Here is a 10435-nt window from a genome sequence, read left to right on the forward strand (position 1 = left end):
ATGGTTTTCTTTTCTCCAAAGGTCTCTTTAATTTTCCTGTAGGCAGTATCTATCTTACCCCTCATGACATCCTTACATTTGTCCTCTAACCATCCCTCCTTGGCCATTTTGCACTTCCTGTCAATCTCATTTTTGAGCTGTTTGTATTCCTTTTCACCTACTTCGTTTCTGCATTTTTATATTTTCTCCTTTCATCAATTAAATTCAATATCTCTTCTGTTATCCAAGGATTTCTACTAGCCCTCGTCTTTTTACCTACTTGATCGTATGCTACCTTCACTATTTCATCTCTTCTGCTGTATTTCTTTCCCCTGTTCTTGTCAATTGTTCCCTAATGCTGTTTCTGAAACTCTCTACAACCTCTGGTTCTTTCGGTTTATCCAGGTCCCATCTCCTTAACTCTCCACTATTTTGCAGTTTCTTCAATTTTAATCTAAAGTTCATAACCAATAAATTGTGATCAGAGTTCACATATGCCTCTGGAAATATCTTAAAATCTGGTTCCTAAATCCCTGTCTTACCATTATATAATCTGTCTAGAACCTTCCAGTGTCTTCAGGCCTTTTCCACATACACAACCTTCTTTCACGATATTTAAACCAAGTGTTAGCAATTATTAGGTTATGCTCTGCACAAAATTCTACCAGGCAGCTTCCTCTTTCATTTCTTATCTCCATTCCATATTCTCCTACTAGTTTCCCTTCTCTTCCTTTTCCTACTATTGAATTCGATTCCCCCATGACTATTAAATTTTTATCTTCCTTCATTATCTGAATGATGTTTTTATCCCATCGTACATTTCTTCTATCTCTTCATCATATGTGGAGCTAGTTGGCTTATAAACTTTTACTACTGTGGTAGGTGGGGGCTTTGTGGCTATCTTGGCTACAATAATGCATTCAATACGCTGTTCATAGTAGCTTACCTGTGCTCCTATTTTTTATTCATTATTAAACCTACAGCTGCAATACCTCTATTTGGTTTTGTATTTATAATCCTGTATTCACCTTACCAGAAGCCTTGTTCCTCCTGCTACTGAACTTAATTAATTCCCAACATATCTTAACTTTAACCTATCCATTCTCCCTTTTAAATTTTCTAAGCTACCTGCCTGATTAAGGGATCTGACATTCCAAGCTCAAATTCGTAGAATACCACTTTTCTTTCTCCTGATAACGATGTCCTCCTGAGTAGTCCCCACCTGGAGATCTGAATGGGGGACTATTTTACCTCTGGAATATTTTACCAATGAGGATGAGATCATCAGTTAACCATACAGTAGAGCTGCATGACCTCACTCAGGAAGAATTATGACTGTAGTTTCCCCTTGCTTTCAGCCGTTCGCAGTAGCTGCACAGCAAGGCTGTTTTGGTTGTGTTGCAAGGCCACATCAGTCAGTCATCTAGACTGTTGCCCCTGCAACTACTGAAAAGGCTGTTACCGCTCTTCAGGAACCACATGTTTGTCTGGCCTCTCAGCAGATACCCCTCCGCCATGGTTGCACCTACAGTACAGCTATACGTATCACTGAGGCACGCAACCGACGGCATGGTCCTTGTTTCATGGGGGTCCACGATTTCATCATATCCGACACATTTTCGATGGCAACAAGTCTACTGATCCGATGGGCGAGTGCAAAAGGCTGACATCCTATGACACCAAGACGGTACATGTCGTGCAGCAAAATTAACAATATATCTTTACTCAGATTTCAGTAGGGAGGCCAAATCTGATGGTCATGTTGTAATGTTTCCAAAAACTGGCATTAACTGTAGTGCAATATTATGAAAAGAAAAGTTGCTCCCCACCATATAGTGGAGATCCTGAGTCGCAGATAGGCACAACAAAAAGAATGTCACAAGTAATCACTATATTCAATGTCTGTCATTCTGTCTCTTCTTTCCTGTGTTTCTCTTGTCTCCTTACAGGCTTTATTTGAGACTTTCTTTTTGCTGTGCATCTCCGCTATATGCTTAGTAGCTACTTGCCTTTTCCTAATATTGTTACATTACATCCTGGATTTTCCATTGTTTGATTAATTTAGTGCTATAGATGTATGTTCGTTCATAGTTGAAGATGTCTTTGAACTTACTGAAACTATAGATGAACTCAGTATCATAGTCATTTGGTTTTCAGAGCTACATGTCCCAGAATAGGTGTTTTTCTAGTTAATCTCTGCACTCAGTGCCTTTTGCACAGGAACTGATACTGCAGTTAAAAAGGAGCCATGCAAAATTCCTGGGAAAATACAGAATACATGTATGTGGACTATATAGGGTTCCCAGACGTACGGTTTTACCAGGAACAGTACCGGATTTTCCCATTTTGCTCTGGGTATGGTGCAAACCTTTAACCGTACGCCAAATACTCCGATTTTGAACATGATGCTTAGTGATATATCTTTTAATCTTCCAGTAGCAACTTTTACGTTGCAGAATACGTTTCTCATTCTATGGCACCCATGTGATGGCAATTGAGAGTGACTAACACGGGTGTGATGTCACAACCAGAACTGCGTTATGTGCAGTCTATTAACAAAGGGATCAATGAGGCTCGCATAGTTCTGGCTCGGCAGAAATCGGTCGACTTGGGCCAGATCATGTTTTGGGTTGGTCACTGTCAACTTCAGCGACCCAAAATGTAGGGTTTATTACTGGCTCATTTTAATTTCGAATTGTCTATGATACGGAATTAGGAGCAAAACCGCACCATCATTCAACATGAAACTATCATTTCCGATTGGAGCGTCGCTTGGGCAGAAATTGACACCGGTATGTAAGTGGGAGTGTAGTACAAGCACTGCGTGATGGAAGTGCAGCTTGTTTTCCGAACATCGCACCGCCTTCAGGATTTTTCTTCTTTTTGTGAACAAGCTGTACTTCCACTATATGCAACAAGGCACATTATTTCGTTCATTTCGGGAGCAGGTTCAGCACTTTATCGCAAGCCTTCGTATACTTCTTTGTGGAAGTAGTATGTTCAAAATGGATGGGACTGCAACAAATCCCACGAAAAGAAAATTAGATAATAAAACCAGCACATACCGGAATAGTAGAAGACAGCAAGTGTATCGTGCATTTTGGGAAGAAGGATTTTCAGAATTGCGGCCACTTCCAGGAAATGTAGATAAAGCAAGGTGTACGCCGACTGTTGGGAAAGCTGGAGAGGGACTTTCACATGGTGGCTCACCAGTGTTGGGCATTGTGGTGTCACCGCCAGACACCACTCTTGCTAGGTGGTAGCTTTTAAATCGGCCGCGGTCCGCTAGTATACGACGGACCCGCGTGTCGCCACTGTCTGTAATTGCAGACCCAGCGCCACCACACGGCAGGTCTAGAGAGACGTACTAGCACTCGCCCCAGTTGTACAGCCGACGTTGCTAGCCATGGTTCACTGAGAATTACGCTCTCATTTGCCGAGACGATAGTTAGCATAGTCTTCAGCTACATTTGCTACGACCTAGCAAGGCGCCGTATTCAATTGATATTGAGATTCTATTAATGTATCATCAAGAGCGATGTTCTACAAATGTGGATTAAAGTTAAGTATTCCAGAAGCTACGTACTTTTCTTTATAGCATTCATTACGTATCCTGTTTCAGACCTCACGCCAGCCTGCGTGAGTTTAAGCGCGTGCCTTTCGGCTTCCTCTCATTGTGTCTAGGCTGTCTTCTCTAGACACAACACGCATCATTTTAACAGTGTTAACCACAAACGCAGATGCGTAACATCAGTGCAAACCACTTCAGTGCACACGCCACATCAGAGGCGACGCTAGCAACGCGAGACGCCACCACTTTCAAAATCGAAGCAACGAGACTCTAGTGTGGGCCCACAGCCCCACACTACCACGGCACACTACAAATAGAGCAACCACAGTTTCGAATTGACGGTGTAGCAGTCTCCGCCGAAGAAGATCCCGTGACCAACGAGCTGTCTTCTGTGCTGGGGACACAACTTTAGAAGACGACAGATTGATGGAAAGAATGGTCAGAGACTCTTATTCAATCTCTCCAGCTTCCGGGTATGACTTCCGAAGGGAAAAACAATTTATACATGGCATCTCGTGCGGGGAACATGTATTTAAAGAACAGACTACTATCCGTTAACGAGAACAGTGAACTGGGTGAGATGTGGAAATCATAGTGAGAACGGTGAACTGTAATGATTATCATAAAACGCCCGAATCAATAGTGTATCAACAGTGAACAAGATAAAAAGCGACACAGTGTCAACTGTGAAATTATATCCAGTTTGAGCTCTTGTAAGTTTCTTTGAACTCTTAGGCAACAAAATTTATCAATGCCCCTAATTAATCCACGTCGCGTACTGGAAAGTGAAAAAGCGAAAACGCAAAATCGAAGTGTAAAGTTATAAGTGTACGTGTGGTCCAAACGGATTGCGTTTTATTTTGACCTCTGCGAGAAGCAACGCTTCTGGGAGTAGTTAGCAAAGCACCGTACAGCACGCGAGGCAGATTACATGGAAGCAACATTTGTCGCCTCCACCAGCTGCAGTCCAACGTCAGCAAGCGGCTAGCGGCAAAGATAGGCATCTGTGGCAACCGGCAGCCGCAGACACCCAGCATGACAAAAACAGTGCGTTGAGCAGCAGCTTCGCGCCCGAGTAGAAGGTAGCGCGTATGCTAATCGTTTTACAGCTAGCGAGAGGAAGCTAGTATTGACAGGGATGACTCTGACACTATGACACCGCCATTACTAATGAATCAACAAGTAGAACAAATAGATTAAGCCATGGAACACCACCAGCTGGTACATTGGATGGAGCAGTGGCAAAAAGAATTTAAAAAAAGGAGTCAAATGAATTAAAGAAAGGCCAAGATTACTTGTTGATAAAATAGAAGCAACAAACCAGAAGATAGCAAAAATTAATCGCAAGTTTAAACAATTAGAGACCACGATTCACTCTCATGATACTAGAAAAGCGGCTTGTTAAAAAGGAATTGAACATGAAAGAGATTGATGATGAAGTAGTGAAAGTAAATGATCTCATGCAAGCTCAAGATACTTTTCTACTGCCAGTTGGGGATGAAGTCATTAAATTAAGTAATGATCAGAGTAAAATAAACAAAACTTGTAACGACACAAAAATAATAAAAATGGCGTATGACGAGGGCCTCCCGTCGGGTAGACCGCTCGCCTGGTGCAAGTCTTTCGATTTGACCACTTCGGCGACTTGCGCGTCGATGTGGATGAAATGATGATGATTAGGACAACACAACACCCAGTCCCTGAGCGGAGAAAATCTCCGACCCAGCCAGGAATGGAACCCGGGCCCTTAGGATTGACAGTCCGTCGCGCTGACCACTTTTTCTTTTTCCTTTCCTTTTTTTTTTCTTTGCATTTTGTTCGTTATTGATCGTTGCGTTTGGTCGGGGGCGGACCAAAGACACATATGAAAGGCAAAACAAACAAGTCGTACACTTAAAGGATGAAAATGCAGTCCTTAGCTATAAAGTATCATGAATAGAGTATATTTGTAATGGTAATACAAATACTATTCAGGGTCGTTTGGGAAAAATAGTGCAGAAGGTAGAAAACATACCTCAACGAAGTGAGGCGAGTAAAAATATAGGTAATGTGAAAGTTACTTTAAAACAGAGTCTCGAAACGTGGCTTGAACAGAAAAAACGTAAGGGTGTTATTCATACTAATGAAGTAGTCAGTAATGACAATGCTTACAAATTTCATAACTTTTCTAGCAAGGGTAGTATACATCCTTTTGCTTTCAGTCGTCGATATGGGGGCATCATACCTGACAACATGACAGAACAGCAGAAAATCAAATTTGTAGCACATCATTTTGAAGCGGACGCAACGTCATGGGGAACAGGAGCCAGTAACACGTGTAAAACATACAAAAAATTTGTTAGAGCATTTGTAAACCAATACTGGTCCACAAGTACACAAAACAGTACAAGAACAGAAATATTCGAAGCTATGAGCTTTCAAAACATTGGCTGCGATAGTCATAAGGCGTTCTTTCAGCGGGGGTCAGGGATTTTCTCTGCCTCGTGATGACTGGGTGTTGTGTGATGTACTTAGGTTACTTAGGTTTAAGTAGTTCTAAGTTCTAGGGGACTGATGACCGTAGAAGTTAAGTCCCATAGTGCTCAGAGCCATTTGAACCATTTTTAATTCTTTCAGCACTACTAGGGAAGGAGCCAATATTTAACTCACCCTTTACGTGAATATGACTTAGTAGAAATAATAGTTCATCAGTTTCCAGTGTCTGCATAGGAGAAAAAAATGGTTCAAATGGCTCTGAGCACTATGGGACTCAACATCTGAGGTCATAAGTCCCCTAGAACTTAGAACTACTTAAACCTAACTAACCTAAGGACATCACACACACCCATGCCCGAGGCAGGATTCGAACCTGTGACCGTAGCAGTCCCGCGGTTCCGGACTGCAGCGCCAGAACCGCTAGACCACCGCGGCCGGCTGCATAGGAGAAACTAATTAATACCAGCAAGAGTGATGCTAACAAGCTCCTGTATGTATTAGAACAGCTGGACGGACCTTCAGGCAACAGGCGAGTGCCGGAAGGCTGCCATTAAACAGGTGGCGTACAGACCGTGACTCAGACAGGAACAGCGTGTCTAACAATAACAACGAGCAACGCAGAAGAGAGGAAGACAGGCCTCACGATAGTAACCGTAGTTCGTCTAGAAGGTGAACAGGTTGGTTCCAAAGAGGTTTTAGGAGAGGAAATAACCATAATGGTAGCAGGGAATATTATAGTAATAATTTCAAGGCAGAGATCATACTCCGGAGAGGGAAAGAAATCAAGGGGAGTCGGTAAACGTGTAGTCCATTCTGACATGGTGCAATCGCGAACGGCCGAAATACGTGGACCTCTAATGAGGTTCTTGGGATATGAGGAGAGGGATAACATTAAAGACACACTTATGGAAGAGGATAGGCCAGAGGTAGAGGAAACGTACCAACCAGCTGGTGGAGAAATTGAAGTTCAAAACATTAAGACAGTTGTGATTATAGACGCAGGTAGCGAAGTTAGTGCAACCTCAAGTGACTTTTACGAGAGAATAAAAAAAAAAAAAAAAAAAAAAGAAAGTACCAGAGACATCTGCACAAAGAGTAACGGTAGTTATTGCATGTGGGGCTCAAGAAAGGTTATAAAGAAGAAGATTTGATTCCAATTTACACTACAGGAAAAGACATTCACAGTTAATGCCATGGTAGCGACCTGCCTGTGTGCCGGTTTAATCCTGGTAGCAAATTGGTTAATTGCTAATACATCATTGCTTGGTTTTGCTAAAGATGTAATGACAATGAAAGAGGGACAGTGTTGAATAGTGACACAATTTGTGGGTTGTATCATCAGTGTGAGGGTGCAAGGGTTACAGTAAACTGGCAGTGGTGCATCGGAAACAAGCTACTTGACTCCATGGAGAAGTTCCATACAGTGACCATAGCCATGTTAGTCACTTGGAGAGAAGTCGACATGAGTAGGGGGACAACCTATGTGCACCCCACTCTCCATTGTTGCCAAATTTATTCAAGATGGGGGCGATGACGTCATCCAAGATGGCGGCATGTAGACTTGGCAACAGTGCATGACGTCATCCAAGATGGCGGCTTTTGGCGGGAAAATAGTCCAATTGTGCTACATCTACTAACCTAACCTCAAGAAAAAATGGCGGGAAGTTTGAATTTTGGCGGGAAAATAGCCCAATTGTGCTATGTCCACTAACCTAAATGTCCAGAAGAAAAAAAAATGGCGGGAAGTATGAATTCCAACAGGATAATGCATGGAAAGACCGTACTTGTCTTTATTATTATTACTGATTATCATTCATTAACATTCATTATCATTTATTAACATTCATTGTCATTCATTATCATTCATTATCATTTATTATTATTTATTATCATTTATTATTATTTATTATTATTGACCTGCCTCCACTAGAAAATTCCCTCCAAATTCAAATTCCTACACGATAATGGCTGCAGAACCTTACTTTTGTTCATTATCATTCATTATCATTTATTAACATTCATTATCATTCATTGTTATTCATTATCCTTTATTATCATTCATTATCACTTATTAACATTCATTATCACTCATTATCATTTATTATCATTCACTATCATTTATTATTATAGGCCTACCTACACTAGAAAATTGCGCCAAATTCAAATTCCAACACAATATTCTCTCGAAAACTGTACTTCTATGTATTATTATCATTTATTATTTATTTCTCTGTGAGTAAGCCATTCTCCTTACATCCATAGCAAAAATCTATCACAAGTTCAAATCCGCAACACCATAATTGATCACATGTATGAGCTTTCTCCATCTCTTATCTTTTTTTTTTCACTGGTAGCCTATCATAATCACGCCAAATAATAAACTGCACTTATAGTAACGTAATTCACGTCCTTTGATTTTGCAGGGGGGGGGGAGGGACTGAAGACTTAATTTCAAGCAGTACGGTCATCACTTGTTCTCCAACACATCGCAGTGTAGTCACCACGACGTCCGCGCTCCAACTGAATTAGTTCAAATCCTCGCCAGCCCCTGGCCAGCATGCAGAGACACTGCCTACGCCTGTCACATGAGGCGGCCGGCCACTAGCGCGGGGGGTGAGCCCAGCGATCGCTCCCACGTCGTAAACATGTTTTCGCTGGACACGCTGGAACTTGTCGAGTTTGATGTCACAGCGGCCCCTTGTCCGCTCACCACGTGCATTCGTCGCCTCCACACGTTTCCTGCCAAAATTGACTCCCTCGGAGCTGAATCACACTACGGTCGGCCGTTTCCCTGCAACACTTCCGGCACCACGTTCAAACCTGCCGATGCCGACCTCACACAGCCGTTCGCCATGCGTCCCTGTGCGAGCGAGAACGCAGTGCTACACTTTTGGCGGCAAAGTTTGCTGAACAGTGGAATCCGCCATGACTATATACAGGGTGTTTCAAAAATGACCGGTATATTTGAAACGGCAATAAAAACTAAACGAGCAGCGATAGAAATACACCGTTTGTTGCAATATGCTTGGGACAACAGTACATTTTCAGGCAGACAAACTTTCGAAATTACAGTAGTTACAAGTTTCAACAACAGATGGCGCTGCGGTCTGGGAAACTCTATAGTACGATATTTTCCACATATGCACCATGCGTAGCAATAATATGGCGCAGTCTCTGAATGAAATTACCCGAAACCTTTGACAACGTGTCTGGCGGAATGGCTTCACTTGCAGATGAGATGTACTGCTTCAGCTGTTCAACTGTTTCTGGATTCTGGCGGTACACCTGGTCTTTCAAGTGTCCCCACAGAAAGAAGTCACAGGGGTTCATGTCTGGCGAATAGGGAGACCAATCCACGCCGCCTCCTGTATGTTTCGGATAGCCCAAAGCAATCACACGATCATCGAAATATTCATTCAGGAAATTAAAGACGTCGGCCGTGCGATGTGGCCGGGCACCATCTTGCATAAACCACGAGGTGTTCGCAGTGTCGTCTAAGGCAGTTTGTACCGCCACAAATTCACGAAGAATGTCCAGATAGCGTGATGCAGTAATCGTTTCGGATCTGAAAAATGGGCCAATGATTCCTTTGGAAGAAATGGCGGCCCAGACCAGTACTTTTTGAGGATGCAGGGACGATGGAACTGCAACATGGAGCTTTTCGGTTCCCCATATGCACCAGTTCTGTTTATTGACGAAGCCGTCCAGGTAAAAATAAGCTTCGTCAGTAAACCAAATGCTGCCCACAAGCATATCGCCGTCATCAATCCTGTGCACTATATCGTTAGCGAATGTCTCTCGTGCAGCAATGGTAGCAGCGCTGAGGGGTTGCCGCATTTGAATTTTGTATGGATAGAGGTGTAAACTCTGGCGCATGAGACGATACGTGGACGTTGGCGTCATTTGGACCGCAGCTGCAACACGGCGAACGGAAACCCGAGGCCGCTGTCGGATCACCTGCTGCACTAGCTGTGCGTTGCCCTCTGTGGTTGCCGTATGCGGTCGCCCTACCTTTCCAGCACATTCATCCGTCACGTTCCCAGTCCGTTGAAATTTTTCAAACAGATCCTTTATTGTATCGCTTTTCGGTCCGTTGGTTACATTAAACCTCCGTTGAAAACTTCGTCTTGTTGCAACAACACTGTGTTCTAGGCGGTGGAATTCCAACACCAGAAAAATCCTGTGTTCTAAGGAATAAACCATGTTGTCTACAGCACACTTGCACGTTGTGAACAGCACACGCTTACAGCAGAAAGACGACGTACAGAATGGCGCACCCACAGACTGCGTTGTCTTCTATATCTTTCACATCACTTGCAGCGCCATCTGTTGTTGAAAATTGTAACTACTGTAATTTCGAAAGTTTGTCCGCCTGAAAATGTACTGTTGTCCCAAGCATATTGCAACAAA

Source organism: Schistocerca cancellata, chromosome 6, assembly GCF_023864275.1.
Source record: "Schistocerca cancellata isolate TAMUIC-IGC-003103 chromosome 6, iqSchCanc2.1, whole genome shotgun sequence".
NCBI classification, from domain to species: Eukaryota; Metazoa; Arthropoda; class Insecta; order Orthoptera; family Acrididae; genus Schistocerca; species Schistocerca cancellata.